At 38.3% G+C, this 24,260-nt stretch overlaps 45 non-coding genes and 27 pseudogenes across 45 annotated transcripts; all 72 read left to right on the forward strand.

Moving 5' to 3' along the window:
• Positions 1-23: 23 nt before the first annotated feature.
• Positions 24-142, forward strand: LOC149600364 (5S ribosomal RNA). The gene has a single exon (XR_016378931.1). It is a non-coding gene; the product is annotated as a 5S ribosomal RNA (ribosomal RNA).
• A 134-nt stretch (positions 143-276) lies between these two features.
• Positions 277-395, forward strand: LOC149600365 (5S ribosomal RNA). The gene has a single exon (XR_016378136.1). It is a non-coding gene; the product is annotated as a 5S ribosomal RNA (ribosomal RNA).
• Positions 396-757: 362 nt separating this feature from the next.
• LOC149600366 (5S ribosomal RNA) lies at positions 758-860 on the forward strand (annotated as a pseudogene).
• Positions 861-982: 122 nt separating this feature from the next.
• On the forward strand, positions 983-1,101 carry LOC149600367 (5S ribosomal RNA). Its single transcript, XR_016378348.1, has one exon. It is a non-coding gene; the product is annotated as a 5S ribosomal RNA (ribosomal RNA).
• Positions 1,102-1,238: 137 nt separating this feature from the next.
• Positions 1,239-1,341, forward strand: LOC149600368 (5S ribosomal RNA; annotated as a pseudogene).
• A 122-nt stretch (positions 1,342-1,463) lies between these two features.
• On the forward strand, positions 1,464-1,582 carry LOC149600369 (5S ribosomal RNA). The gene has a single exon (XR_016378689.1). It is a non-coding gene; the product is annotated as a 5S ribosomal RNA (ribosomal RNA).
• Positions 1,583-1,719: 137 nt separating this feature from the next.
• On the forward strand, positions 1,720-1,838 carry LOC149600370 (5S ribosomal RNA). Its single transcript, XR_016378350.1, has one exon. It is a non-coding gene; the product is annotated as a 5S ribosomal RNA (ribosomal RNA).
• Positions 1,839-1,975: 137 nt separating this feature from the next.
• On the forward strand, positions 1,976-2,094 carry LOC149600371 (5S ribosomal RNA). The gene has a single exon (XR_016378932.1). It is a non-coding gene; the product is annotated as a 5S ribosomal RNA (ribosomal RNA).
• Positions 2,095-2,228: 134 nt separating this feature from the next.
• Positions 2,229-2,347, forward strand: LOC149600372 (5S ribosomal RNA). Its single transcript, XR_016378137.1, has one exon. It is a non-coding gene; the product is annotated as a 5S ribosomal RNA (ribosomal RNA).
• A 362-nt stretch (positions 2,348-2,709) lies between these two features.
• LOC149600373 (5S ribosomal RNA) lies at positions 2,710-2,812 on the forward strand (annotated as a pseudogene).
• Positions 2,813-2,934: 122 nt separating this feature from the next.
• On the forward strand, positions 2,935-3,053 carry LOC149600374 (5S ribosomal RNA). Its single transcript, XR_016378351.1, has one exon. It is a non-coding gene; the product is annotated as a 5S ribosomal RNA (ribosomal RNA).
• Positions 3,054-3,190: 137 nt separating this feature from the next.
• LOC149600375 (5S ribosomal RNA) lies at positions 3,191-3,293 on the forward strand (annotated as a pseudogene).
• Positions 3,294-3,415: 122 nt separating this feature from the next.
• Positions 3,416-3,534, forward strand: LOC149600376 (5S ribosomal RNA). Its single transcript, XR_016378690.1, has one exon. It is a non-coding gene; the product is annotated as a 5S ribosomal RNA (ribosomal RNA).
• Positions 3,535-3,671: 137 nt separating this feature from the next.
• On the forward strand, positions 3,672-3,790 carry LOC149600377 (5S ribosomal RNA; annotated as a pseudogene).
• A 137-nt stretch (positions 3,791-3,927) lies between these two features.
• Positions 3,928-4,046, forward strand: LOC149600378 (5S ribosomal RNA). The gene has a single exon (XR_016378934.1). It is a non-coding gene; the product is annotated as a 5S ribosomal RNA (ribosomal RNA).
• A 134-nt stretch (positions 4,047-4,180) lies between these two features.
• On the forward strand, positions 4,181-4,299 carry LOC149600379 (5S ribosomal RNA). The gene has a single exon (XR_016378139.1). It is a non-coding gene; the product is annotated as a 5S ribosomal RNA (ribosomal RNA).
• Positions 4,300-4,661: 362 nt separating this feature from the next.
• LOC149600380 (5S ribosomal RNA) lies at positions 4,662-4,780 on the forward strand. The gene has a single exon (XR_016378935.1). It is a non-coding gene; the product is annotated as a 5S ribosomal RNA (ribosomal RNA).
• A 362-nt stretch (positions 4,781-5,142) lies between these two features.
• LOC149600381 (5S ribosomal RNA) lies at positions 5,143-5,261 on the forward strand (annotated as a pseudogene).
• Positions 5,262-5,398: 137 nt separating this feature from the next.
• On the forward strand, positions 5,399-5,517 carry LOC149600382 (5S ribosomal RNA). Its single transcript, XR_016378936.1, has one exon. It is a non-coding gene; the product is annotated as a 5S ribosomal RNA (ribosomal RNA).
• Positions 5,518-5,649: 132 nt separating this feature from the next.
• LOC149600383 (5S ribosomal RNA) lies at positions 5,650-5,768 on the forward strand. Its single transcript, XR_016378140.1, has one exon. It is a non-coding gene; the product is annotated as a 5S ribosomal RNA (ribosomal RNA).
• A 362-nt stretch (positions 5,769-6,130) lies between these two features.
• LOC149600384 (5S ribosomal RNA) lies at positions 6,131-6,249 on the forward strand. The gene has a single exon (XR_016378937.1). It is a non-coding gene; the product is annotated as a 5S ribosomal RNA (ribosomal RNA).
• Positions 6,250-6,386: 137 nt separating this feature from the next.
• On the forward strand, positions 6,387-6,505 carry LOC149600385 (5S ribosomal RNA). The gene has a single exon (XR_016378326.1). It is a non-coding gene; the product is annotated as a 5S ribosomal RNA (ribosomal RNA).
• Positions 6,506-6,642: 137 nt separating this feature from the next.
• On the forward strand, positions 6,643-6,761 carry LOC149600386 (5S ribosomal RNA). The gene has a single exon (XR_016378141.1). It is a non-coding gene; the product is annotated as a 5S ribosomal RNA (ribosomal RNA).
• Positions 6,762-6,897: 136 nt separating this feature from the next.
• LOC149600387 (5S ribosomal RNA) lies at positions 6,898-7,016 on the forward strand. Its single transcript, XR_016378142.1, has one exon. It is a non-coding gene; the product is annotated as a 5S ribosomal RNA (ribosomal RNA).
• A 362-nt stretch (positions 7,017-7,378) lies between these two features.
• On the forward strand, positions 7,379-7,497 carry LOC149600388 (5S ribosomal RNA). The gene has a single exon (XR_016378751.1). It is a non-coding gene; the product is annotated as a 5S ribosomal RNA (ribosomal RNA).
• A 136-nt stretch (positions 7,498-7,633) lies between these two features.
• LOC149600389 (5S ribosomal RNA) lies at positions 7,634-7,752 on the forward strand (annotated as a pseudogene).
• A 138-nt stretch (positions 7,753-7,890) lies between these two features.
• On the forward strand, positions 7,891-7,993 carry LOC149600390 (5S ribosomal RNA; annotated as a pseudogene).
• Positions 7,994-8,115: 122 nt separating this feature from the next.
• On the forward strand, positions 8,116-8,234 carry LOC149600391 (5S ribosomal RNA; annotated as a pseudogene).
• Positions 8,235-8,371: 137 nt separating this feature from the next.
• Positions 8,372-8,490, forward strand: LOC149600392 (5S ribosomal RNA; annotated as a pseudogene).
• Positions 8,491-8,627: 137 nt separating this feature from the next.
• Positions 8,628-8,746, forward strand: LOC149600393 (5S ribosomal RNA). The gene has a single exon (XR_016378143.1). It is a non-coding gene; the product is annotated as a 5S ribosomal RNA (ribosomal RNA).
• A 137-nt stretch (positions 8,747-8,883) lies between these two features.
• On the forward strand, positions 8,884-9,002 carry LOC149600394 (5S ribosomal RNA). The gene has a single exon (XR_016378144.1). It is a non-coding gene; the product is annotated as a 5S ribosomal RNA (ribosomal RNA).
• Positions 9,003-9,364: 362 nt separating this feature from the next.
• LOC149600395 (5S ribosomal RNA) lies at positions 9,365-9,483 on the forward strand (annotated as a pseudogene).
• Positions 9,484-9,620: 137 nt separating this feature from the next.
• LOC149600396 (5S ribosomal RNA) lies at positions 9,621-9,738 on the forward strand. Its single transcript, XR_016378718.1, has one exon. It is a non-coding gene; the product is annotated as a 5S ribosomal RNA (ribosomal RNA).
• Positions 9,739-12,947: 3,209 nt separating this feature from the next.
• LOC149600397 (5S ribosomal RNA) lies at positions 12,948-13,066 on the forward strand. Its single transcript, XR_016378145.1, has one exon. It is a non-coding gene; the product is annotated as a 5S ribosomal RNA (ribosomal RNA).
• A 362-nt stretch (positions 13,067-13,428) lies between these two features.
• Positions 13,429-13,547, forward strand: LOC149600398 (5S ribosomal RNA). Its single transcript, XR_016378938.1, has one exon. It is a non-coding gene; the product is annotated as a 5S ribosomal RNA (ribosomal RNA).
• Positions 13,548-13,684: 137 nt separating this feature from the next.
• LOC149600399 (5S ribosomal RNA) lies at positions 13,685-13,803 on the forward strand. The gene has a single exon (XR_016378939.1). It is a non-coding gene; the product is annotated as a 5S ribosomal RNA (ribosomal RNA).
• Positions 13,804-13,944: 141 nt separating this feature from the next.
• Positions 13,945-14,063, forward strand: LOC149600400 (5S ribosomal RNA). Its single transcript, XR_016378940.1, has one exon. It is a non-coding gene; the product is annotated as a 5S ribosomal RNA (ribosomal RNA).
• Positions 14,064-14,197: 134 nt separating this feature from the next.
• Positions 14,198-14,316, forward strand: LOC149600401 (5S ribosomal RNA). Its single transcript, XR_016378146.1, has one exon. It is a non-coding gene; the product is annotated as a 5S ribosomal RNA (ribosomal RNA).
• Positions 14,317-14,678: 362 nt separating this feature from the next.
• Positions 14,679-14,797, forward strand: LOC149600402 (5S ribosomal RNA). The gene has a single exon (XR_016378941.1). It is a non-coding gene; the product is annotated as a 5S ribosomal RNA (ribosomal RNA).
• A 137-nt stretch (positions 14,798-14,934) lies between these two features.
• Positions 14,935-15,037, forward strand: LOC149600403 (5S ribosomal RNA; annotated as a pseudogene).
• A 122-nt stretch (positions 15,038-15,159) lies between these two features.
• Positions 15,160-15,278, forward strand: LOC149600404 (5S ribosomal RNA). The gene has a single exon (XR_016378942.1). It is a non-coding gene; the product is annotated as a 5S ribosomal RNA (ribosomal RNA).
• A 137-nt stretch (positions 15,279-15,415) lies between these two features.
• LOC149600405 (5S ribosomal RNA) lies at positions 15,416-15,534 on the forward strand. Its single transcript, XR_016378943.1, has one exon. It is a non-coding gene; the product is annotated as a 5S ribosomal RNA (ribosomal RNA).
• Positions 15,535-15,675: 141 nt separating this feature from the next.
• On the forward strand, positions 15,676-15,794 carry LOC149600406 (5S ribosomal RNA). Its single transcript, XR_016378945.1, has one exon. It is a non-coding gene; the product is annotated as a 5S ribosomal RNA (ribosomal RNA).
• A 134-nt stretch (positions 15,795-15,928) lies between these two features.
• LOC149600407 (5S ribosomal RNA) lies at positions 15,929-16,047 on the forward strand (annotated as a pseudogene).
• Positions 16,048-16,409: 362 nt separating this feature from the next.
• Positions 16,410-16,528, forward strand: LOC149600408 (5S ribosomal RNA). The gene has a single exon (XR_016378946.1). It is a non-coding gene; the product is annotated as a 5S ribosomal RNA (ribosomal RNA).
• A 137-nt stretch (positions 16,529-16,665) lies between these two features.
• On the forward strand, positions 16,666-16,768 carry LOC149600409 (5S ribosomal RNA; annotated as a pseudogene).
• A 122-nt stretch (positions 16,769-16,890) lies between these two features.
• On the forward strand, positions 16,891-17,009 carry LOC149600410 (5S ribosomal RNA). Its single transcript, XR_016378691.1, has one exon. It is a non-coding gene; the product is annotated as a 5S ribosomal RNA (ribosomal RNA).
• A 137-nt stretch (positions 17,010-17,146) lies between these two features.
• Positions 17,147-17,265, forward strand: LOC149600411 (5S ribosomal RNA). The gene has a single exon (XR_016378352.1). It is a non-coding gene; the product is annotated as a 5S ribosomal RNA (ribosomal RNA).
• Positions 17,266-17,402: 137 nt separating this feature from the next.
• Positions 17,403-17,521, forward strand: LOC149600412 (5S ribosomal RNA). Its single transcript, XR_016378947.1, has one exon. It is a non-coding gene; the product is annotated as a 5S ribosomal RNA (ribosomal RNA).
• A 134-nt stretch (positions 17,522-17,655) lies between these two features.
• On the forward strand, positions 17,656-17,774 carry LOC149600413 (5S ribosomal RNA). Its single transcript, XR_016378147.1, has one exon. It is a non-coding gene; the product is annotated as a 5S ribosomal RNA (ribosomal RNA).
• Positions 17,775-18,136: 362 nt separating this feature from the next.
• LOC149600414 (5S ribosomal RNA) lies at positions 18,137-18,239 on the forward strand (annotated as a pseudogene).
• Positions 18,240-18,361: 122 nt separating this feature from the next.
• Positions 18,362-18,480, forward strand: LOC149600415 (5S ribosomal RNA; annotated as a pseudogene).
• Positions 18,481-18,617: 137 nt separating this feature from the next.
• LOC149600416 (5S ribosomal RNA) lies at positions 18,618-18,720 on the forward strand (annotated as a pseudogene).
• Positions 18,721-18,842: 122 nt separating this feature from the next.
• Positions 18,843-18,961, forward strand: LOC149600417 (5S ribosomal RNA). The gene has a single exon (XR_016378692.1). It is a non-coding gene; the product is annotated as a 5S ribosomal RNA (ribosomal RNA).
• Positions 18,962-19,098: 137 nt separating this feature from the next.
• On the forward strand, positions 19,099-19,217 carry LOC149600418 (5S ribosomal RNA; annotated as a pseudogene).
• A 137-nt stretch (positions 19,218-19,354) lies between these two features.
• LOC149600419 (5S ribosomal RNA) lies at positions 19,355-19,473 on the forward strand. Its single transcript, XR_016378948.1, has one exon. It is a non-coding gene; the product is annotated as a 5S ribosomal RNA (ribosomal RNA).
• A 362-nt stretch (positions 19,474-19,835) lies between these two features.
• Positions 19,836-19,954, forward strand: LOC149600420 (5S ribosomal RNA). Its single transcript, XR_016378949.1, has one exon. It is a non-coding gene; the product is annotated as a 5S ribosomal RNA (ribosomal RNA).
• Positions 19,955-20,091: 137 nt separating this feature from the next.
• LOC149600421 (5S ribosomal RNA) lies at positions 20,092-20,194 on the forward strand (annotated as a pseudogene).
• Positions 20,195-20,316: 122 nt separating this feature from the next.
• Positions 20,317-20,435, forward strand: LOC149600422 (5S ribosomal RNA; annotated as a pseudogene).
• Positions 20,436-20,572: 137 nt separating this feature from the next.
• Positions 20,573-20,691, forward strand: LOC149600423 (5S ribosomal RNA). The gene has a single exon (XR_016378950.1). It is a non-coding gene; the product is annotated as a 5S ribosomal RNA (ribosomal RNA).
• Positions 20,692-20,823: 132 nt separating this feature from the next.
• LOC149600424 (5S ribosomal RNA) lies at positions 20,824-20,942 on the forward strand. Its single transcript, XR_016378148.1, has one exon. It is a non-coding gene; the product is annotated as a 5S ribosomal RNA (ribosomal RNA).
• A 362-nt stretch (positions 20,943-21,304) lies between these two features.
• LOC149600425 (5S ribosomal RNA) lies at positions 21,305-21,423 on the forward strand. The gene has a single exon (XR_016378951.1). It is a non-coding gene; the product is annotated as a 5S ribosomal RNA (ribosomal RNA).
• Positions 21,424-21,560: 137 nt separating this feature from the next.
• On the forward strand, positions 21,561-21,679 carry LOC149600426 (5S ribosomal RNA). Its single transcript, XR_016378328.1, has one exon. It is a non-coding gene; the product is annotated as a 5S ribosomal RNA (ribosomal RNA).
• Positions 21,680-21,816: 137 nt separating this feature from the next.
• Positions 21,817-21,935, forward strand: LOC149600427 (5S ribosomal RNA). Its single transcript, XR_016378150.1, has one exon. It is a non-coding gene; the product is annotated as a 5S ribosomal RNA (ribosomal RNA).
• Positions 21,936-22,297: 362 nt separating this feature from the next.
• Positions 22,298-22,416, forward strand: LOC149600428 (5S ribosomal RNA). The gene has a single exon (XR_016378752.1). It is a non-coding gene; the product is annotated as a 5S ribosomal RNA (ribosomal RNA).
• Positions 22,417-22,552: 136 nt separating this feature from the next.
• Positions 22,553-22,671, forward strand: LOC149600429 (5S ribosomal RNA; annotated as a pseudogene).
• Positions 22,672-22,809: 138 nt separating this feature from the next.
• On the forward strand, positions 22,810-22,912 carry LOC149600430 (5S ribosomal RNA; annotated as a pseudogene).
• Positions 22,913-23,034: 122 nt separating this feature from the next.
• LOC149600431 (5S ribosomal RNA) lies at positions 23,035-23,153 on the forward strand (annotated as a pseudogene).
• A 137-nt stretch (positions 23,154-23,290) lies between these two features.
• Positions 23,291-23,409, forward strand: LOC149600432 (5S ribosomal RNA; annotated as a pseudogene).
• Positions 23,410-23,546: 137 nt separating this feature from the next.
• LOC149600433 (5S ribosomal RNA) lies at positions 23,547-23,665 on the forward strand (annotated as a pseudogene).
• Positions 23,666-23,802: 137 nt separating this feature from the next.
• LOC149600434 (5S ribosomal RNA) lies at positions 23,803-23,905 on the forward strand (annotated as a pseudogene).
• Positions 23,906-24,027: 122 nt separating this feature from the next.
• Positions 24,028-24,146, forward strand: LOC149600435 (5S ribosomal RNA; annotated as a pseudogene).
• Positions 24,147-24,260: the final 114 nt, after the last annotated feature.

The raw sequence follows: 24,260 nt of genomic DNA on the forward strand, positions 1-24,260 counted from the left end.
TCGAATTATTAAATAGCACTCTCGGCAACGGCCATATCACGCTGAAAACACCGGTTCTCGTCCGATCACCGAAGTTAAGCAGCGTCGAGCGCAGTCAGTACTTGGGAGGGAGACCACTTAGGAACACTGCGTGCCGTTGGCTTTTTCACTTTTTTTTCCTCTTTTAAATTCCTATAGATATGAAAAAAACAAACATATTTTCTTTTTGTTATTGTTTTAAAAAGATGGTCAATTTGTCTCACTTAATTTAAATTCGAATTATTATCCAGCACTCTCGGCAACGGCCATATCACGCTGAAAACACCGGTTCTCGTCGGATCACCGAAGTTAAGCAGCGTCGAGCGCAGTCAGTACTTGGGAGGGAGACCACTTAGGAACACTGCGTGCCGTTGGCTTTTTCACTTTTTTTTCCTCTTTTAAATTCCAATAGATATGAAAAAAGCCAACATATTTTCTTTTTGTTATGGTTTTAAAAAGATGAAGGTTAATTTGTCCCACTTAATTTAAATTCGAATTATTAAATAGCACTCTTGGCAACGGCCATATCACGCTGAAAACACCGGTTCTCGTCCGATCACCGAAGTTAAGCAGCGTCGAGCGCAGTCAGTACTTGGAAACTTTGCGTGGTGTTGGCATTTTCACTTTTATTTCGTCTTTTAAATTCCATGAGATATGAAAAAAGCAAACATATCTTCTCTTTCTTTTTGATTTATAAAGATGAAGGTTAATTAAATTCGAATTATTAAATAGCACTCTCGGCAACGGCCATATCACGCTGAAAACACCGGTTCTCGTCCGATAACCGAAGTTAAGCAGCGTCGAGCGCAGTCAGTACTTGGAAACTTTGCGTGCCGTTGGCTTTTTCACTTTTATTTTGTCTTTTAAATTCCATGAGATATGAAAAAAGCAAACATATCTTCTCTTTCTTTTTGATTTATAAAGATGAAGGTTAATTAAATTCGAATTATTAAATAGCACTCTTGGCAACGGCCATATCACGCTGAAAACACCGGTTCTCGTCCGATCACCGAAGTTAAGCAGCTTCGAGCGCAGTCAGTACTTGGGAGGGAGACCACTTAGGAACACTGCGTGCCGTTGGCTTTTTCACTTTTTTTTCCTCTTTTAAATTCCAATAGATATGATAAAAGCAAACATATTTTCTTTGTGTTATTGTTTTAAAAAGATGATGGTTAATTTGTCTCACTTAATTTAAATTCGAGTTATTATCTAGCACTCTCGGCAACGGCCATATCACGCTGAAAACACCGGTTCTCGTCCGATCACCGAAGTTAAGCAGCGTCGAGCGCAGTCAGTACTTGGAAACTTTGCGTGCCGTTGGCTTTTTCACTTTTATTTCCTCTTTTAAATTCCATGAGATATGAAAAAAGCAAACATATCTTCTTTTTCTTATTGATTTATAAAGATGAAGGTTAATTAAATTCGAATTATTAAATAGCACTCTCGGCAACGGCCATATCACGCTGAAAACACCGGTTCTCGTCCGATCACCGAAGTTATGCAGCGTCGAGCGCAGTCAGTACTTGGGAGGGAGACCACTTAGGAACACTGCGTGCCGTTGGCTTTTTCACTTTTTTTTCCTCTTTTTAATTCCAATAGATATGAAAAAAGCAAACATATTTTCTTTTTGTTATTGTTTTAAAAAGATGAAGGTTAATTTGTCTCACTTAATTTAAATTCGAATTATTAAATAGCACTCTTGGCAACGGCCATATCACGCTGAAAACACCGGTTCTCGTCCGATCACCGAAGTTAAGCAGCTTCGAGCGCAGTCAGTACTTGGGAGGGAGACCACTTAGGAACACTGCGTGCCGTTGGCTTTTTCACTTTTTTTTCCACTTTTAAATTCCAATAGATATGAAAAAAGCCAACATATTTTCTTTTTGTTATTGTTTTAAAAAGATGAAGGTTAATTTGTCTCACTTAATTTAAATTCGAATTATTAAATAGCACTCTCGGCAACGGCCATATCACGCTGAAAACACCGGTTCTCGTCCGATCACCGAAGTTAAGCAGCGTCGAGCGCAGTCAGTACTTGGGAGGGAGACCACTTAGGAACACTGCGTGCCGTTGGCTTTTTCACTTTTTTTTCCTCTTTTAAATTCCTATAGATATGAAAAAAACAAACATATTTTCTTTTTGTTATTGTTTTAAAAAGATGGTCAATTTGTCTCACTTAATTTAAATTCGAATTATTATCCAGCACTCTCGGCAACGGCCATATCACGCTGAAAACACCGGTTCTCGTCGGATCACCGAAGTTAAGCAGCGTCGAGCGCAGTCAGTACTTGGGAGGGAGACCACTTAGGAACACTGCGTGCCGTTGGCTTTTTCACTTTTTTTTCCTCTTTTAAATTCCAATAGATATGAAAAAAGCCAACATATTTTCTTTTTGTTATGGTTTTAAAAAGATGAAGGTTAATTTGTCCCACTTAATTTAAATTCGAATTATTAAATAGCACTCTTGGCAACGGCCATATCACGCTGAAAACACCGGTTCTCGTCCGATCACCGAAGTTAAGCAGCGTCGAGCGCAGTCAGTACTTGGAAACTTTGCGTGGTGTTGGCATTTTCACTTTTATTTCGTCTTTTAAATTCCATGAGATATGAAAAAAGCAAACATATCTTCTCTTTCTTTTTGATTTATAAAGATGAAGGTTAATTAAATTCGAATTATTAAATAGCACTCTCGGCAACGGCCATATCACGCTGAAAACACCGGTTCTCGTCCGATAACCGAAGTTAAGCAGCGTCGAGCGCAGTCAGTACTTGGAAACTTTGCGTGCCGTTGGCTTTTTCACTTTTATTTTGTCTTTTAAATTCCATGAGATATGAAAAAAGCAAACATATCTTCTCTTTCTTTTTGATTTATAAAGATGAAGGTTAATTAAATTCGAATTATTAAATAGCACTCTTGGCAACGGCCATATCACGCTGAAAACACCGGTTCTCGTCCGATCACCGAAGTTAAGCAGCTTCGAGCGCAGTCAGTACTTGGGAGGGAGACCACTTAGGAACACTGCGTGCCGTTGGCTTTTTCACTTTTTTTTCCTCTTTTAAATTCCAATAGATATGATAAAAGCAAACATATTTTCTTTGTGTTATTGTTTTAAAAAGATGATGGTTAATTTGTCTCACTTAATTTAAATTCGAGTTATTATCTAGCACTCTCGGCAACGGCCATATCACGCTGAAAACACCGGTTCTCGTCCGATCACCGAAGTTAAGCAGCGTCGAGCGCAGTCAGTACTTGGAAACTTTGCGTGCCGTTGGCTTTTTCACTTTTATTTCCTCTTTTAAATTCCATGAGATATGAAAAAAGCAAACATATCTTCTTTTTCTTATTGATTTATAAAGATGAAGGTTAATTAAATTCGAATTATTAAATAGCACTCTCGGCAACGGCCATATCACGCTGAAAACACCGGTTCTCGTCCGATCACCGAAGTTATGCAGCGTCGAGCGCAGTCAGTACTTGGGAGGGAGACCACTTAGGAACACTGCGTGCCGTTGGCTTTTTCACTTTTTTTTCCTCTTTTTAATTCCAATAGATATGAAAAAAGCAAACATATTTTCTTTTTGTTATTGTTTTAAAAAGATGAAGGTTAATTTGTCTCACTTAATTTAAATTCGAATTATTAAATAGCACTCTTGGCAACGGCCATATCACGCTGAAAACACCGGTTCTCGTCCGATCACCGAAGTTAAGCAGCTTCGAGCGCAGTCACTACTTGGGAGGGAGACCACTTAGGAACACTGCGTGCCGTTGGATTTTTCACTTTTTTTTCCACTTTTAAATTCCAATAGATATGAAAAAAGCCAACATATTTTCTTTTTGTTATTGTTTTAAAAAGATGAAGGTTAATTTGTCTCACTTAATTTAAATTCGAATTATTAAATAGCACTCTCGGCAACGGCCATATCACGCTGAAAACACCGGTTCTCGTCCGATCACCGAAGTTAAGCAGCGTCGAGCGCAGTCAGTACTTGGGAGGGAGACCACTTAGGAACACTGCGTGCCGTTGGCTTTTTCACTTTTTTTTCCTCTTTTAAATTCCTATAGATATGAAAAAAACAAACATATTTTCTTTTTGTTATTGTTTTAAAAAGATGGTCAATTTGTCTCACTTAATTTAAATTCGAATTATTATCCAGCACTCTCGGCAACGGCCATATCACGCTGAAAACACCGGTTCTCGTCGGATCACCGAAGTTAAGCAGCGTCGAGCGCAGTCAGTACTTGGGAGGGAGACCACTTAGGAACACTGCGTGCCGTTGGCTTTTTCACTTTTTTTTCCTCTTTTAAATTCCAATAGATATGAAAAAAGCCAACATATTTTCTTTTTGTTATGGTTTTAAAAAGATGAAGGTTAATTTGTCCCACTTAATTTAAATTCGAATTATTAAATAGCACTCTTGGCAACGGCCAAATCACGCTGAAAACACCGGTTCTCGTCCGATCACCGAAGTTAAGCAGCGTCGAGCGCAGTCAGTACTTGGAAACTTTGCGTGGTGTTGGCATTTTCACTTTTATTTCCTCTTTTAAATTCCATCAGATATGAAAAAAGCAAACATATCTTCTTTTTCTTATTGATTTATAAAGATGAAGGTTAATTAAATTCAAATTATTAAATATCACTCTCGGCAACGGCCATATCACGCTGAAAACACCGGTTCTCGTCCGATCACCGAAGTTAAGCAGCGTCGAGCGCAGTCAGTACTTGGGAGGGAGACCACTTAGGAACACTGCGTGCCGTTGGCTTTTTCACTTTTTTTTCCACTTTTAAATTCCAATAGATATGAAAAAAGCAAACATATTTTCTTTTTGTTATTGTTTTAAAAAGATGAAGGTTAATTTGTCTCACTTAATTTAAATTCGAATTATTAAATAGCACTCTCGGCAACGGAAATATCACGCTGAAAACACCGGTTCTCGTGCGATCACCGAAGTTAAGCAGCGTCGAGCGCAGTCAGTACTTGGAAACTTTGCGTGCCGTTGGCTTTTTCACTTTTATTTTGTCTTTTAAATTCCATGAGATATGAAAAAAGCAAACATATCTTCTCTTTCTTTTTGATTTATAAAGATGAAGGTTAATTAAATTCGAATTATTAAATAGCACTCTCGGCAACGGCCATATCACGCTGAAAACACCGGTTCTCGTCCGATAACCGAAGTTAAGCAGCGTCGAGCGCAGTCAGTACTTGGGAGGGAGACCACTTAGGAACACTGCGCGCTGTTGGCTTTTTCACGTTTTTTTCCTCTTTTAAATTCCAATAGATATGAAAAAAGCCTACATATTTTCTTTTTGTTATTGTTTTAAAAAGATGAAGGTTAATTTGTCTCACTTAATTTAAATTCGAATTATTAAATAGCACTCTCGGCAACGGCCATATCACGCTGAAAACACCGGTTCTCGTCCGATCACCGAAGTTAAGCAGCGTCGAGCGCAGTCAGTACTTGGGAGGGAGACCACTTAGGAACACTGCGTGCCGTTGGCTTTTTCACTTTTTTTTTCTTTTAAATTCCTATAGATATGAAAAAAGCAAACATATTTTCTTTTTGTTATTGTTTTAAAAAGATGGTCAATTTGTCTCACTTAATTTAAATTCGAATTATTATCCAGCACTCTCGGCAACGGCCATATCACGCTGAAAACACCGGTTCTCGTCGGATCACCGAAGTTAAGCAGCGTCGAGCGCAGTCAGTACTTGGGAGGGAGACCACTTAGGAACACTGCGTGCCGTTGGCTTTTTCACTTTTTTTTCCTCTTTTAAATTCCAATAGATATGAAAAAAGCCAACATATTTTCTTTTTGTTATGGTTTTAAAAAGATGAAGGTTAATTTGTCCCACTTAATTTAAATTCGAATTATTAAATAGCACTCTTGGCAACGGCCATATCACGCTGAAAACACCGGTTCTCGTCCGATCACCGAAGTTAAGCAGCGTCGAGCGCAGTAAGTACTTGGAAACTTTGCGTGGCGTTGGCATTTTCACTTTTATTTCCTCTTTTAAATTCCATCAGATATGAAAAAAGCAAACATATCTTCTTTTTCTTATTGATTTATAAAGATGAAGGTTAATTAAATTCAAATTATTAAATAGCACTCTCGGCAACGGCCATATCACGCTGAAAACACCGGTTCTCGTCCGATCACCGAAGTTAAGCAGCGTCGAGCGCAGTCAGTACTTGGGAGGGAGACCACTTAGGAACACTGCGTGCCGTTGGCTTTTTCACTTTTTTTTCCTCTTTTAAATTCCTATAGATATGAAAAAAGCAAACATATTTTCTTTTTGTTATTGTTTTAAAAAGATGAAAGTCAATTTGTCTCACTTAATTTAAATTCGAATTATTATCTAGCACTCTTGGCAACGGCCATATCACGCTGAAAACACCGGTTCTCGTCCGATCACCAAAGTTAAGCAGCGTCGAGCGCAGTCAGTACTTGGGAGGGAGACCACTTAGGAACACTGCGTGCCGTTGGCTTTTTCACTTTTTTTTCCTCATTTAAAATCCGATAGATATGAAAAAAGCAAACATATTTTCTTTTTGTTATTGTTTTAGAAAGATGAAGGTCAATTTGTCTCACTTAATTTAAATTCGAATTATTATCTATCACTCTTGGCAACGGCCATATCACGCTGAAAACACCGGTTCTCGTCGGATCACCGAAGTTAAGCAGCGTCGAGCGCAGTCAGTACTTGGGAGGGAGACCACTTAGGAACACTGCGTGCCGTTGGCTTTTTCACTTTTTTTTCCTCTTTTAAATTCCAATAGATATGAAAAAGCAAACATATTTTCTTTTTGTTATTGTTTTAAAAAGATGAAGGTTAATTTGTCTCACTTAATTTAAATTCGAATTATAAAATTGCACTCTCGGCAACGGCCATATCACGCTGAAAACACCGGTTCTCGTCGGATCACCGAAGTTAAGCAGCGTCGAGCGCAGTCAGTACTTGGGAGGGAGACCACTTAGGAACACTGCGTGCCGTTGGCTTTTTCACTTTTTTTTCCTCTTTTAAATTCCAATAGATATGAAAAAAGCAAACATATTTTCTTTTTGTTATTGTTTTAAAAAGATGAAGGTTAATTTGTCTCACTTAATTTAAATTCGAATTATTAAATAGCACTCTCGGCAACGGCCATATCACGCTGAAAACACCGGTTCTCGTCCGATCACCAAAGTTAAGCTGCGTCGAGCGCAGTCAGTACTTGGAAACTTTGCGTGCCGTTGGCTTTTTCACTTTTATTTCCTTTTTTAAATTCCATGAGATATGAAAAAAGCAAACATATCTTCTCTTTCTTATTGATTTATAAAGATGAAGGTTAATTAAATTCGAATTATTAAATAGCACTCTCGGCAACGGCCATATCACGCTGAAAACACCGGTTCTCGTCCGATAACCGAAGTTAAGCAGCGTCGAGCGCAGTCAGTACTTAGGAGGGAGACCACTTAGGAACACTGCGTGCCGTTGGCTTTTTCACTTTTTTTCCTCTTTTAAATTCCTATAGATATGAAAAAAGCAAACATATTTTCTTTTTGTTATTGTTTTAAAAAGATGAAGGTCAATTTGTCTCACTTAATTTAAGTTCGAATTATTATCTAGCACTCTTGGCAACGGCCATATCACGCTGAAAACACCGGTTCTCGTCGGATCACCGAAGTTAAGCAGCGTCGAGCGCAGTCAGTACTTGGGAGAGAGACCACTTAGGAACACTGCGTGCCGTTGGCTTTTTCACTTTTTTTTTCCTCTTTTAAAATCCAATAGATATGAAAAAAGCAAACATATTTTCTTTTTGTTATTGTTTTAGAAAGATGAAGGTCAATTTGTCTCACTTAATTTAAATTCGAATTATTATCTAGCACTCTTGGCAACGGCCATATCACGCTGAAAACACCGGTTCTCGTCCGATCACCGAAGTTAAGCAGCGTCGAGCGCAGTCAGTACTTGGAAACTCTGCGTGCCGTTGGCTTTTTCACTTTTATTTCCCCTTTTAAATTCCATGAGATATGAAAAAAGCAAACATATCTTCTTTTTCTTATTGATTTATAAAGATGAAGGTTAATTAAATTCAAATTATTAAATAACACTCTCGGCAACGGCCATATAACGCTGAAAACACCGGTTCTCGTCCGATCACCGAAGTTAAGCAGCGTCGAGCGCAGTCAATGCTTGGGAGGGAGACCACTTAGGAACACTGCGTGCCGTTGGCTTTTTCACTTTTTTTTCCTCTTTTAAATTCCTATAGATATGAAAAAAGCAAACATATTTTCTTTTTGTTATTGTTTTAAAAAGATGAAAGTCAATTTGTCTCACTTAATTTAAATTCGAATTATTATCTAGCACTCTTGGTAACGGCCATATCACGCTGAAAACACCGGTTCTCGTCCGATCACGAAAGTTAAGCAGCGTCGAGCGCAGTCAGTACTTGGGAGGGAGACCACTTAGGAACACTGCGTGCCGTTGGCTTTTTCACTTTTTTTTCCTCATTTAAAATCCGATAGATATGAAAAAAGCAAACATATTTTCTTTTTGTTATTGTTTTAGAAAGATGAAGGTCAATTTGTCTCACTTAATTTAAATTCGAATTATTATCTATCACTCTTGGCAACGGCCATATCACGCTGAAAACACCGGTTCTCGTCGGATCACCGAAGTTAAGCAGCGTCGAGCGCAGTCAGTACTTGGGAGGGAGACCACTTAGGAACACTGCGTGCCGTTGGCTTTTTCACTTTTTTTTCCTCTTTTAAATTCCAATAGATATGAAAAAAGCAAACATATTTTCTTTTTGTTATTGTTTTAAAAAGATGAAGGTTAATTTGTCTCACTTAATTTAAATTCGAATTATAAAATTGCACTCTCGGCAACGGCCATATCACGCTGAAAACACCGGTTCTCGTCGGATCACCGAAGTTAAGCAGCGTCGAGCGCAGTCAGTACTTGGGAGGGAGACCACTTAGGAACACTGCGTGCCGTTGGCTTTTTCACTTTTTTTTCCTCTTTTAAATTCCTATAGATATGAAAAAAGCAAACATATTTTCTTTTTGTTATTGTTTTAAAAAGATGAAGGTCAATTTGTCTCACTTAATTTAAATTCGAATTATTATCTAGCACTCTCGGCAACGGCTATATCAAGCTGATAACACCGGTTATCGTCCGATCACCGAAGTTAAGCAGCGTCGAGCGCAGTCAGTACTTGGAAACTCTGCGTGCCGTTGGCTTTTTCACTTTTGTTTCCTCTTTTAAATTCCATCAGATATGAAAAAAGCAAACATATCTTCTTTTTGTTATTGTTTTATAAAGATGAAGGTTAATTAAATTCAAATTATTAAATAGCACTCTCGGCAACGGCCATATCAAGCTGAAAACACCGGTTCTCGTCCGATCACCGAAGTTATGAAGCGTCGAGCGCAGTCAGTACTTGGGAGGGAGACCACTTAGGAACACTGCGTGCCGTTGGCTTTTTCACTTTTTTTTCCTCTTTTAAATTCCAATAGATATGAAAAAAGCAAACATATTTTCTTTTTGTTATTGTTTTAAAAAGATGAGGGTTAATTTGTCTCACTTAATTTAAATTCGAATTATTAAATAGCACTCTCGGCAACGGCCATATCACGCTGAAAACACCGGTTCTCGTCCGATCACCGAAGTTAAGCAGCGTCGAGCGCAGTCAGTACTTGGGAGGAGACCACTTAGGAACACTGCGTGCCGTTGGCTTTTTCACTTTTTTTTCCTCTTTTAAATTCCTATAGATATGAAAAAAGCAAACATATTTTCTTTTTGTTATTGTTTTAAAAAGATGGTCAATTTGTCTCACTTAATTTAAATTCGAATTATTATCTAGCACTCTCGGCAACTTCCATATCACGCTGAAAACACCGGTTCTCGTCGGATCACCGAAGTTAAGCAGCGTCGAGCGCAGTCAGTACTTGTAGCCCAGGACTTTTAGGGTTTGACCTAGAACATTTGAACATAAAGATGAAAATTGGTACATGTGTTGTTTTTGACCCAACAAAAAATATACTAAAAGTCCCCTGCTGTAGAGCGCGAGCTTTCGCCGCCATCTTGGAAAATGGCCGCCGGGAATGCTAGCTACAATGTATTCCTCGTTCTTCTTCAAAAAATATGAAAATTGGTACACATTATTATTGTAACCACTAGAACATCATGGCAAAATTTTATAGCTCTGTGTTCAATAGTTTGGCCGCCATATTTGAAAATGGCCGCCGTTAATGCTAGGTACAGTATATTTCACCATGTTGTTGGAAAATTATGAAAATTGATAGGTATTACAATCAGAGCTTTCTGAACCTCATAGTAAAATATTGAAGCCATTAATCAGATAGTTTGGCCGCCATGTTGGAAAATGGCCGCCATCAATGTCATATAGATACGGTATACGGTTAAAAAATTATGAAAATTGGTAATAATTATGTTGAAGACCGTCTAAGCATCATACTTGAATATTGAAGACGTGCTACTGATAGTTTGGGCGCCATCTTCGAAAATGACTGCTGGAAATGCTAAATATATTTCAAATATATAAATCTTTTTGAAATTCCTTTTTTGAATAGATGATTTTCATTAACGTAATAAACAACAAAAAATGGATATCTCGAAGTCGAAATTATCGACACCATCTTTAAAAATGCCCACATGAAAATCATAGCCCTAAATTCTGAAAGAAAGAAAAGTTATTCTAAGCTGTTATTCTCAACATGTTGATTAGAGAATATGATTTAATATGGGGTTTATACATTCTACTGCTGTTTAAGATTAGAATTTAGACAGATCTCTAGCATTTCATACACATTCATCGTCATCCTGAAGATTTTTCATAATAATTGCATGTCACAACCCTTGATTAGGCGCTACACTTAGCTGGGGGCCTTATCAGCGCCCCTCCCCATCATATTCCAAATTGAACCTGCGGAAACGCCGTCATGGCACACGGGATCAGCCAGTGGGACCGACAAACGCCACTTGAGCAGGTGACAGAAGTTGGACACCGTAAGCGGCGAGCCCATTCAGGAGGTGGTCGGTGACAGGGAAGGATTAAGGCAGCAGAAGACTCGAGGGGACGGGGAAGTTCTCTCCAAGCACAACAGTGACATACGGCCCAAACAAATAGTGTATCCGCGACCCCTAGAGGGTTGCCAATAGCGGGGGCGAGCCAAGGCAACACCTGGGTGGGGGCGAAACGGCCCAGCAAAACCTTCACGGAATGGGGCAAGGAACGGTCTGAACCAAGAGCGAACCCAAGGAACTCCCGAACTGTTACACTGAACACGGGCCCCCTCTGCCACGACAAGTCCTTTGATATAAAAAGGTTAAGAGAGCACTTCTTTCATTTACGTGCTGTAACTGGGTATGGTAATGATAAGGCGTGGTTTAAAATTATGACAGATAAACAGCATGTTATAAATTCGTTGCGCTTTTTTAATATATTGCATCTAAGAAAGCCATAGCTGCTACAGAAGAGAGATTTCTTGTCGATTTTTAGGGTGATAATGGACACGTCAAGCTTCAACTCTGTAGATATTACACGCATAATGGAACCGATACCACACTTACTGTCTAGTCCTCATTTGATCTCGCTAAGCTTCATCCAACAACCGACACCGCAGAACTACATTTTTTCCGAGCGTAACTTCAAGTCCAAAATAGCTAGGAAACAATTTAATCCCATTCACACCGTTCTCCTTCCGGCATCAGAAGATTTTGTAACACTTATTATTGGTACCTGCAGTCTGCAGAACATATGGTATAAAGAACTGTGAATGTAGATGATCCGGATTAGCTTGCTGGGCAATGTGTGGTCATTGTCAAGGTATTAGCGGTAATAAAAAATCTTCAGGATGAAGAGAAATATGAACGAAATGTTAAAAATGTGTCGTAAATCTAATCCTTAACGACACTAGAATGTTTATACCCCATATAAAATGGTTTTTCCTAACCAAAATTCGAGTAATATGGCTTTCCTTTTCTTTTTCCAGATTTTAGGATAGTAATATTTCAGCGACCATTTTTGAAGATGGGTCGATAATTTAGACTCGAAAATAGTTATTTTTATGGCGTTTTATACGTTCATGAAAATCACCTACTCAATAAAAAATATCGAAAAAAATTATATATCGGCAATATATTTGCCATTTCAAGCAGTCATTTTCGAAGATGGCGCCCAAACTATACGTAACACGTCTTCAATATTCAAGTATGATGTTTAGACGGTCTTCAACATAATTATTACCAATTTTCATAATTTTTGAACCATATACTGTATCTAAATGACATTGATGGCGGCCATTTTCCAACATGGCGGCCAAACTATCTGACTAATGGCTTCAATATTTTACTATGAGATTCACACAGCTCTGATTATAATACCTATCAATTTTCATAGTTTTCCAACAACATGGTGAAATATACTGTACCTAGCATTAACGGCGGCCATTTTCCAATATGGCGACCAAACTATTCAACACAGAGCTTTAAAATTTTGCCATGATGTTCACGTTGTACCAATCATAATGCGTACCAATTTTCATAATTTTTGAAGAAGAACGTGGAATACATTGTAGCTGTAATTCCAGGCGGCCATTTTCCAAGATGGCGGCGAAAGCTCGCGCTCTACAGCAGGGGACTTTTAGTATAATTTTTGTTGGGTCAAAAACAACACATGTACCAATTTTCATCTTTATGTTCAAATGTTCTAGGTCAAGCCCTTTTTTGGCCTATCTGTCCTGGCCTATTGGGAGGGAGACCACTTAGGAACACTGCGTGCCGTTGGCTTTTTCACTTTTTTTTCCTCTTTTAAATTCCTATAGATATGAAAAAAACAAACATATTTTCTTTTTGTTATTGTTTTAAAAAGATGGTCAATTTGTCTCACTTAATTTAAATTCGAATTATTATCCAGCACTCTCGGCAACGGCCATATCACGCTGAAAACACCGGTTCTCGTCGGATCACCGAAGTTAAGCAGCGTCGAGCGCAGTCAGTACTTGGGAGGGAGACCACTTAGGAACACTGCGTGCCGTTGGCTTTTTCACTTTTTTTTCCTCTTTTAAATTCCAATAGATATGAAAAAAGCCAACATATTTTCTTTTTGTTATGGTTTTAAAAAGATGAAGGTTAATTTGTCCCACTTAATTTAAATTCGAATTATTAAATAGCACTCTTGGCAACGGCCATATCACGCTGAAAACACCGGTTCTCGTCCGATCACCGAAGTTAAGCAGCGTCGAGCGCAGTCAGTACTTGGAAACTTTGCGTGGCGTTGGCATTTTCACTTTTATTTCCTCTTTTAAATTCCATCAGATATGAAAAAAGCAAACATATCTTCTTTTTCTTATTGATTTATAAAGATGAAGGTTAATTAAAATCAAATTATTAAATATCACTCTCGGCAACGGCCATATCACGCTGAAAACACCGGTTCTCGTCCGATCACCGAAGTTAAGCAGCGTCGAGCGCAGTCAGTACTTGGGAGGGAGACCACTTAGGAACACTGCGTGCCGTTGGCTTTTTCACTTTTTTTTCCTCTTTTTAATTCCAATAGATATGAAAAAAGCAAACATATTTTCTTTTTGTTATTGTTTTAAAAAGATGAAGGTTAATTTGTCTCACTTAATTTAAATTCGAATTATTAAATAGCACTCTTGGCAACGGCCATATCACGCTGAAAACACCGGTTCTCGTCCGATCACCGAAGTTAAGCAGCGTCGAGCGCAGTCAGTACTTGGGAGGGAGACCACTTAGGAACACTGCGTGCCGTTGGCTTTTTCACTTTTTTTTCCTCTTTTAAATTCCAATAGATATGAAAAAAGCCAACATATTTTCTTTTTGTTATTGTTTTAAAAAGATGAAGGTTAATTTGTCTTGAGCACTTAATTTAAATTCGAATTATTAAATAGCACTCTCGGCAACGGCCATATCACGCTGAAAACACCGGTTCTCGTCCGATCACCGAAGTTAAGCAGCGTCGAGCGCAGTCAGTACTTGGGAGGGAGACCACTTAGGAACACTGCGTGCCGTTGGCTTTTTCACTTTTTTTTCCTCTTTTAAATTCCTATAGATATGAAAAAAACAAACATATTTTCTTTTTGTTATTGTTTTAAAAAGATGGTCAATTTGTCTCACTTAATTTAAATTCGAATTATTATCCAGCACTCTCGGCAACGGCCATATCACGCTGAAAACACCGGTTCTCGTCGGATCACCGAAGTTAAGCAGCGTCGAGCGCAGTCAGTACTTGGGAGGGAGACCACTTAGGAACACTGCGTGCCGTTGGCTTTTTCACTTTTTTTTCCTCTTTTAAATTCCAATAGATATGAAAAAAGCCAACATATTTTCTTTTTGTTATGGTTTTAAAAAGATGAAGGTTAATTTGTCCCACTTAATTTAAATTCGAATTATTAAATAGCACTCTTGGCAACGGCCATATCACGCTGAAAACACCGGTTCTCGTCCGATCACCGAAGTTAAGCAGCGTCGAGCGCAGTCAGTACTTGGAAACTTTGCGTGGCGTTGGCATTTTCACTTTTATTTCCTCTTTTAAATTCCATCAGATATGAAAAAAGCAAACATATCTTCTTTTTCTTATTGATTTATAAAGATGAAGGTTAATTAAAATCAAATTATTAAATATCACTCTCGGCAACGGCCATATCACGCTGAAAACACCGGTTCTCGTCCGATCACCGAAGTTAAGCAGCGTCGAGCGCAGTCAGTACTTGGGAGGGAGACCACTTAGGAACACTGCGTGCCGTTGGCTTTTTCAATTTTTTTTCCACTTTTAAATTCCAATAGATATGATAAAAGCAAACATATTTTCTTTGTGTTATTGTTTTAAAAAGATGATGGTTAATTTGTCTCACTTAATTTAAATTCGAATTATTATCTAGCACTCTCGGCAACGGCCATATCACGCTGAAAACACCGGTTCTCGTCCGATCACCGAAGTTAAGCAGCGTCGAGCGCAGTCAGTACTTGGAAACTTTGCGTGCCGTTGGCTTTTTCACTTTTATTTCCTCTTTTAAATTCCATGAGATATGAAAAAAGCAAACATATCTTCTTTTTCTTATTGATTTATAAAGATGAAGGTTAATTAAATTCGAATTATTAAATAGCACTCTCGGCAACGGCCATATCACGCTGAAAACACCGGTTCTCGTCCGATCACCGAAGTTAAGCAGCGTCGAGCGCAGTCAGTACTTGGGAGGGAGACCACTTAGGAACACTGCGTGCCGTTGGCTTTTTCACTTTTTTTTCCTCTTTTTAATTCCAATAGATATGAAAAAAGCAAACATATTTTCTTTTTGTTATTGTTTTAAAAAGATGAAGGTTAATTTGTCTCACTTAATTTAAATTCGAATTATTAAATAGCACTCTTGGCAACGGCCATATCACGCTGAAAACACCGGTTCTCGTCCGATCACCGAAGTTAAGCAGCGTCGAGCGCAGTCAGTACTTGGGAGGGAGACCACTTAGGAACACTGCGTGCCGTTGGCTTTTTCACTTTTTTTTCCTCTTTTAAATTCCAATAGATATGAAAAAAGCCAACATATTTTCTTTTTGTTATTGTTTTAAAAAGATGAAGGTTAATTTGTCTTGAGCACTTAATTTAAATTCGAATTATTAAATAGCACTCTCGGCAACGGCCATATCACGCTGAAAACACCGGTTCTCGTCCGATCACCGAAGTTAAGCAGCGTCGAGCGCAGTCAGTACTTGGGAGGGAGACCACTTAGGAACACTGCGTGCCGTTGGCTTTTTCACTTTTTTTTCCTCTTTTAAATTCCTATAGATATGAAAAAAACAAACATATTTTCTTTTTGTTATTGTTTTAAAAAGATGGTCAATTTGTCTCACTTAATTTAAATTCGAATTATTATCCAGCACTCTCGGCAACGGCCATATCACGCTGAAAACACCGGTTCTCGTCGGATCACCGAAGTTAAGCAGCGTCGAGCGCAGTCAGTACTTGGGAGGGAGACCACTTAGGAACACTGCCTGCCGTTGGCTTTTTCACTTTTTTTTCCTCTTTTAAATTCCAATAGATATGAAAAAAGCCAACATATTTTCTTTTTGTTATGGTTTTAAAAAGATGAAGGTTAATTTGTCCCACTTAATTTAAATTCGAATTATTAAATAGCACTCTTGGCAACGGCCATATCACGCTGAAAACACCGGTTCTCGTCCGATCACCGAAGTTAAGCAGCGTCGAGCGCAGTCAGTACTTGGAAACTTTGCGTGGCGTTGGCATTTTCACTTTTATTTCCTCTTTTAAATTCCATCAGATATGAAAAAAGCAAACATATCTTCTTTTTCTTATTGATTTATAAAGATGAAGGTTAATTAAAATCAAATTATTAAATATCACTCTCGGCAACGGCCATATCACGCTGAAAACACCGGTTCTCGTCCGATCACCGAAGTTAAGCAGCGTCGAGCGCAGTCAGTACTTGGGAGGGAGACCACTTAGGAACACTGCGTGCCGTTGGCTTTTTCAATTTTTTTTCCTCTTTTAAATTCCAATAGATATGATAAAAGCAAACATATTTTCTTTGTGTTATTGTTTTAAAAAGATGATGGTTAATTTGTCTCACTTAATTTAAATTCGAATTATTATCTAGCACTCTCGGCAACGGCCATATCACGCTGAAAACACCGGTTCTCGTCCGATCACCGAAGTTAAGCAGCGTCGAGCGCAGTCAGTACTTGGAAACTTTGCGTGCCGTTGGCTTTTTCACTTTTATTTCCTCTTTTAAATTCCATGAGATATGAAAAAAGCAAACATATCTTCTTTTTCTTATTGATTTATAAAGATGAAGGTTAATTAAATTCGAATTATTAAATAGCACTCTCGGCAACGGCCATATCACGCTGAAAACACCGGTTCTCGTCCGATCACCGAAGTTATGCAGCGTCGAGCGCAGTCAGTACTTGGGAGGGAGACCACTTAGGAACACTGCGTGCCGTTGGCTTTTTCACTTTTTTTTCCTCTTTTTAATTCCAATAGATATGAAAAAAGCAAACATATTTTCTTTTTGTTATTGTTTTAAAAAGATGAAGGTTAATTTGTCTCACTTAATTTAAATTCGAATTATTAAATAGCACTCTTGGCAACGGCCATATCACGCTGAAAACACCGGTTCTCGTCCGATCACCGAAGTTAAGCAGCTTCGAGCGCAGTCAGTACTTGGGAGGGAGACCACTTAGGAACACTGCGTGCCGTTGGCTTTTTCACTTTTTTTTCCACTTTTAAATTCCAATAGATATGAAAAAAGCCAACATATTTTCTTTTTGTTATTGTTTTAAAAAGATGAAGGTTAATTTGTCTCACTTAATTTAAATTCGAATTATTAAATAGCACTCTCGGCAACGGCCATATCACGCTGAAAACACCGGTTCTCGTCCGATCACCGAAGTTAAGCAGCGTCGAGCGCAGTCAGTACTTGGGAGGGAGACCACTTAGGAACACTGCGTGCCGTTGGCTTTTTCACTTTTTTTTCCTCTTTTAAATTCCTATAGATATGAAAAAAACAAACATATTTTCTTTTTGTTATTGTTTTAAAAAGATGGTCAATTTGTCTCACTTAATTTAAATTCGAATTATTATCCAGCACTCTCGGCAACGGCCATATCACGCTGAAAACACCGGTTCTCGTCGGATCACCGAAGTTAAGCAGCGTCGAGCGCAGTCAGTACTTGGGAGGGAGACCACTTAGGAACACTGCGTGCCGTTGGCTTTTTCACTTTTTTTTCCTCTTTTAAATTCCAATAGATATGAAAAAAGCCAACATATTTTCTTTTTGTTATGGTTTTAAAAAGATGAAGGTTAATTTGTCCCACTTAATTTAAATTCGAATTATTAAATAGCACTCTTGGCAACGGCCATATCACGCTGAAAACACCGGTTCTCGTCCGATCACCGAAGTTAAGCAGCGTCGAGCGCAGTCAGTACTTGGAAACTTTGCGTGGTGTTGGCATTTTCACTTTTATTTCGTCTTTTAAATTCCATGAGATATGAAAAAAGCAAACATATCTTCTCTTTCTTTTTGATTTATAAAGATGAAGGTTAATTAAATTCGAATTATTAAATAGCACTCTCGGCAACGGCCATATCACGCTGAAAACACCGGTTCTCGTCCGATAACCGAAGTTAAGCAGCGTCGAGCGCAGTCAGTACTTGGAAACTTTGCGTGCCGTTGGCTTTTTCACTTTTATTTTGTCTTTTAAATTCCATGAGATATGAAAAAAGCAAACATATCTTCTCTTTCTTTTTGATTTATAAAGATGAAGGTTAATTAAATTCGAATTATTAAATAGCACTCTTGGCAACGGCCATATCACGCTGAAAACATCGGTTCTCGTCCGATCACCGAAGTTAAGCAGCTTCGAGCGCAGTCAGTACTTGGGAGGGAGACCACTTAGGAACACTGCGTGCCGTTGGCTTTTTCACTTTTTTTTCCTCTTTTAAATTCCAATAGATATGATAAAAGCAAACATATTTTCTTTGTGTTATTGTTTTAAAAAGATGATGGTTAATTTGTCTCACTTAATTTAAATTCGAGTTATTATCTAGCACTCTCGGCAACGGCCATATCACGCTGAAAACACCGGTTCTCGTCCGATCACCGAAGTTAAGCAGCGTCGAGCGCAGTCAGTACTTGGAAACTTTGCGTGCCGTTGGCTTTTTCACTTTTATTTCCTCTTTTAAATTCCATGAGATATGAAAAAAGCAAACATATCTTCTTTTTCTTATTGATTTATAAAGATGAAGGTTAATTAAATTCGAATTATTAAATAGCACTCTCGGCAACGGCCATATCACGCTGAAAACACCGGTTCTCGTCCGATCACCGAAGTTATGCAGCGTCGAGCGCAGTCAGTACTTGGGAGGGAGACCACTTAGGAACACTGCGTGCCGTTGGCTTTTTCACTTTTTTTTCCTCTTTTTAATTCCAATAGATATGAAAAAAGCAAACATATTTTCTTTTTGTTATTGTTTTAAAAAGATGAAGGTTAATTTGTCTCACTTAATTTAAATTCGAATTATTAAATAGCACTCTTGGCAACGGCCATATCACGCTGAAAACACCGGTTCTCGTCCGATCACCGAAGTTAAGCAGCTTCGAGCGCAGTCACTACTTGGGAGGGAGACCACTTAGGAACACTGCGTGCCGTTGGATTTTTCACTTTTTTTTCCACTTTTAAATTCCAATAGATATGAAAAAAGCCAACATATTTTCTTTTTGTTATTGTTTTAAAATGATGAAGGTTAATTTGTCTCACTTAATTTAAATTCGAATTATTAAATAGCACTCTCGGCAACGGCCATATCACGCTGAAAACACCGGTTCTCGTCCGATCACCGAAGTTAAGCAGCGTCGAGCGCAGTCAGTACTTGGGAGGGAGACCACTTAGGAACACTGCGTGCCGTTGGCTTTTTCACTTTTTTTTCCTCTTTTAAATTCCAATAGATATGAAAAAAGCCAACATATTTTCTTTTTGTTATGGTTTTAAAAAGATGAAGGTTAATTTGTCCCACTTAATTTAAATTCGAATTATTAAATAGCACTCTTGGCAACGGCCAAATCACGCTGAAAACACCGGTTCTCGTCCGATCACCGAAGTTAAGCAGCGTCGAGCGCAGTCAGTACTTGGAAACTTTGCGTGGTGTTGGCATTTTCACTTTTATTTCCTCTTTTAAATTCCATCAGATATGAAAAAAGCAAACATATCTTCTTTTTCTTATTGATTTATAAAGATGAAGGTTAATTAAATTCAAATTATTAAATATCACTCTCGGCAACGGCCATATCACGCTGAAAACACCGGTTCTCGTCCGATCACCGAAGTTAAGCAGCGTCGAGCGCAGTCAGTACTTGGGAGGGAGACCACTTAGGAACACTGCGTGCCGTTGGCTTTTTCACTTTTTTTTCCACTTTTAAATTCCAATAGATATGAAAAAAGCAAACATATTTTCTTTTTGTTATTGTTTTAAAAAGATGAAGGTTAATTTGTCTCACTTAATTTAAATTCGAATTATTAAATAGCACTCTCGGCAACGGCCATATCACGCTGAAAACACCGGTTCTCGTGCGATCACCGAAGTTAAGCAGCGTCGAGCGCAGTCAGTACTTGGAAACTTTGCGTGCCGTTGGCTTTTTCACTTTTATTTTGTCTTTTAAATTCCATGAGATATGAAAAAAGCAAACATATCTTCTCTTTCTTTTTGATTTATAAAGATGAAGGTTAATTAAATTCGAATTATTAAATAGCACTCTCGGCAACGGCCATATCACGCTGAAAACACCGGTTCTCGTCCGATAACCGAAGTTAAGCAGCGTCGAGCGCAGTCAGTACTTGGGAGGGAGACCACTTAGGAACACTGCGCGCTGTTGGCTTTTTCACGTTTTTTTCCTCTTTTAAATTCCAATAGATATGAAAAAAGCCTACATATTTTCTTTTTGTTATTGTTTTAAAAAGATGAAGGTTAATTTGTCTCACTTAATTTAAATTCGAATTATTAAATAGCACTCTCGGCAACGGCCATATCACGCTGAAAACACCGGTTCTCGTCCGATCACCGAAGTTAAGCAGCGTCGAGCGCAGTCAGTACTTGGGAGGGAGACCACTTAGGAACACTGCGTGCCGTTGGCTTTTTCACTTTTTTTTTCTTTTAAATTCCTATAGATATGAAAAAAGCAAACATATTTTCTTTTTGTTATTGTTTTAAAAAGATGGTCAATTTGTCTCACTTAATTTAAATTCGAATTATTATCCAGCACTCTCGGCAACGGCCATATCACGCTGAAAACACCGGTTCTCGTCGGATCACCGAAGTTAAGCAGCGTCGAGCGCAGTCAGTACTTGGGAGGGAGACCACTTAGGAACACTGCGTGCCGTTGGCTTTTTCACTTTTTTTTCCTCTTTTAAATTCCAATAGATATGAAAAAAGCCAACATATTTTCTTTTTGTTATGGTTTTAAAAAGATGAAGGTTAATTTGTCCCACTTAATTTAAATTCGAATTATTAAATAGCACTCTTGGCAACGGCCATATCACGCTGAAAACACCGGTTCTCGTCCGATCACCGAAGTTAAGCAGCGTCGAGCGCAGTAAGTACTTGGAAACTTTGCGTGGCGTTGGCATTTTCACTTTTATTTCCTCTTTTAAATTCCATCAGATATGAAAAAAGCAAACATATCTTCTTTTTCTTATTGATTTATAAAGATGAAGGTTAATTAAATTCAAATTATTAAATAGCACTCTCGGCAACGGCCATATCACGCTGAAAACACCGGTTCTCGTCCGATCACCGAAGTTAAGCAGCGTCGAGCGCAGTCAGTACTTGGGAGGGAGACCACTTAGGAACACTGCGTGCCGTTGGCTTTTTCACTTTTTTTTCCTCTTTTAAATTCCTATAGATATGAAAAAAGCAAACATATTTTCTTTTTGTTATTGTTTTAAAAAGATGAAAGTCAATTTGTCTCACTTAATTTAAATTCGAATTATTATCTAGCACTCTTGGCAACGGCCATATCACGCTGAAAACACCGGTTCTCGTCCGATCACCAAAGTTAAGCAGCGTCGAGCGCAGTCAGTACTTGGGAGGGAGACCACTTAGGAACACTGCGTGCCGTTGGCTTTTTCACTTTTTTTTCCTCATTTAAAATCCGATAGATATGAAAAAAGCAAACATATTTTCTTTTTGTTATTGTTTTAGAAAGATGAAGGTCAATTTGTCTCACTTAATTTAAATTCGAATTATTATCTATCACTCTTGGCAACGGCCATATCACGCTGAAAACACCGGTTCTCGTCGGATCACCGAAGTTAAGCAGCGTCGAGCGCAGTCAGTACTTGGGAGGGAGACCACTTAGGAACACTGCGTGCCGTTGGCTTTTTCACTTTTTTTTCCTCTTTTAAATTCCAATAGATATGAAAAAAGCAAACATATTTTCTTTTTGTTATTGTTTTAAAAAGATGAAGGTTAATTTGTCTCACTTAATTTAAATTCGAATTATTAAATAGCACTCTCGGCAACGGCCATATCACGCTGAAAACACCGGTTCTCGTCCGATCACCAAAGTTAAGCTGCGTCGAGCGCAGTCAGTACTTGGAAACTTTGCGTGCCGTTGGCTTTTTCACTTTTATTTCCTTTTTTAAATTCCATGAGATATGAAAAAAGCAAACATATCTTCTCTTTCTTATTGATTTATAAAGATGAAGGTTAATTAAATTCGAATTATTAAATAGCACTCTCGGCAACGGCCATATCACGCTGAAAACACCGGTTCTCGTCCGATAACCGAAGTTAAGCAGCGTCGAGCGCAGTCAGTACTTAGGAGGGAGACCACTTAGGAACACTGCGTGCCGTTGGCTTTTTCACTTTTTTTCCTCTTTTAAATTCCTATAGATATGAAAAAAGCAAACATATTTTCTTTTTGTTATTGTTTTAAAAAGATGAAGGTCAATTTGTCTCACTTAATTTAAGTTCGAATTATTATCTAGCACTCTTGGCAACGGCCATATCACGCTGAAAACACCGGTTCTCGTCGGATCACCGAAGTTAAGCAGCGTCGAGCGCAGTCAGTACTTGGGAGAGAGACCACTTAGGAACACTGCGTGCCGTTGGCTTTTTCACTTTTTTTTTCCTCTTTTAAAATCCAATAGATATGAAAAAAGCAAACATATTTTCTTTTTGTTATTGTTTTAGAAAGATGAAGGTCAATTTGTCTCACTTAATTTAAATTCGAATTATTATCTAGCACTCTTGGCAACGGCCATATCACGCTGAAAACACCGGTTCTCGTCCGATCACCGAAGTTAAGCAGCGTCGAGCGCAGTCAGTACTTGGAAACTCTGCGTGCCGTTGGCTTTTTCACTTTTATTTCCCCTTTTAAATTCCATGAGATATGAAAAAAGCAAACATATCTTCTTTTTCTTATTGATTTATAAAGATGAAGGTTAATTAAATTCAAATTATTAAATAACACTCTCGGCAACGGCCATATAACGCTGAAAACACCGGTTCTCGTCCGATCACCGAAGTTAAGCAGCGTCGAGCGCAGTCAATGCTTGGGAGGGAGACCACTTAGGAACACTGCGTGCCGTTGGCTTTTTCACTTTTTTTTCCTCTTTTAAATTCCTATAGATATGAAAAAAGCAAACATATTTTCTTTTTGTTATTGTTTTAAAAAGATGAAAGTCAATTTGTCTCACTTAATTTAAATTCGAATTATTATCTAGCACTCTTGGCAACGGCCATATCACGCTGAAAACACCGGTTCTCGTCCGATCACGAAAGTTAAGCAGCGTCGAGCGCAGTCAGTACTTGGGAGGGAGACCACTTAGGAACACTGCGTGCCGTTGGCTTTTTCACTTTTTTTTCCTCATTTAAAATCCGATAGATATGAAAAAAGCAAACATATTTTCTTTTTGTTATTGTTTTAGAAAGATGAAGGTCAATTTGTCTCACTTAATTTAAATTCGAATTATTATCTATCACTCTTGGCAACGGCCATATCACGCTGAAAACACCGGTTCTCGTCGGATCACCGAAGTTAAGCAGCGTCGAGCGCAGTCAGTACTTGTGAGGGAGACCACTTAGGAACACTGCGTGCCGTTGGCTTTTTCACTTTTTTTTCCTCTTTTAAATTCCAATAGATATGAAAAAAGCAAACATATTTTCTTTTTGTTATTGTTTTAAAAAGATGAAGGTTAATTTGTCTCACTTAATTTAAATTCGAATTATAAAATTGCACTCTCGGCAACGGCCATATCACGCTGAAAACACCGGTTCTCGTCGGATCACCGAAGTTAAGCAGCGTCGAGCGCAGTCAGTACTTGGAAACTCTGCGTGCCGTTGGCTTTTTCACTTTTATTTCCCCTTTTAAATTCCATGAGATATGAAAAAAGCAAACATATCTTCTTTTTCTTATTGATTTATAAAGATGAAGGTTAATTAAATTCAAATTATTAAATAACACTCTCGGCAACGGCCATATAACGCTGAAAACACCGGTTCTCGTCCGATCACCGAAGTTAAGCAGCGTCGAGCGCAGTCAATGCTTGGGAGGGAGACCACTTAGGAACACTGCGTGCCGTTGGCTTTTTCACTTTTTTTTCCTCTTTTAAATTCCTATAGATATGAAAAAAGCAAACATATTTTCTTTTTGTTATTGTTTTAAAAAGATGAAAGTCAATTTGTCTCACTTAATTTAAAT

This window comes from Phalangium opilio, unplaced genomic scaffold, assembly GCF_054372755.1.
Source record: "Phalangium opilio isolate 3A_F unplaced genomic scaffold, DU_Popi_V2 ptg000360l_1, whole genome shotgun sequence".
Classification (NCBI taxonomy): Eukaryota; Metazoa; Arthropoda; class Arachnida; order Opiliones; family Phalangiidae; genus Phalangium; species Phalangium opilio.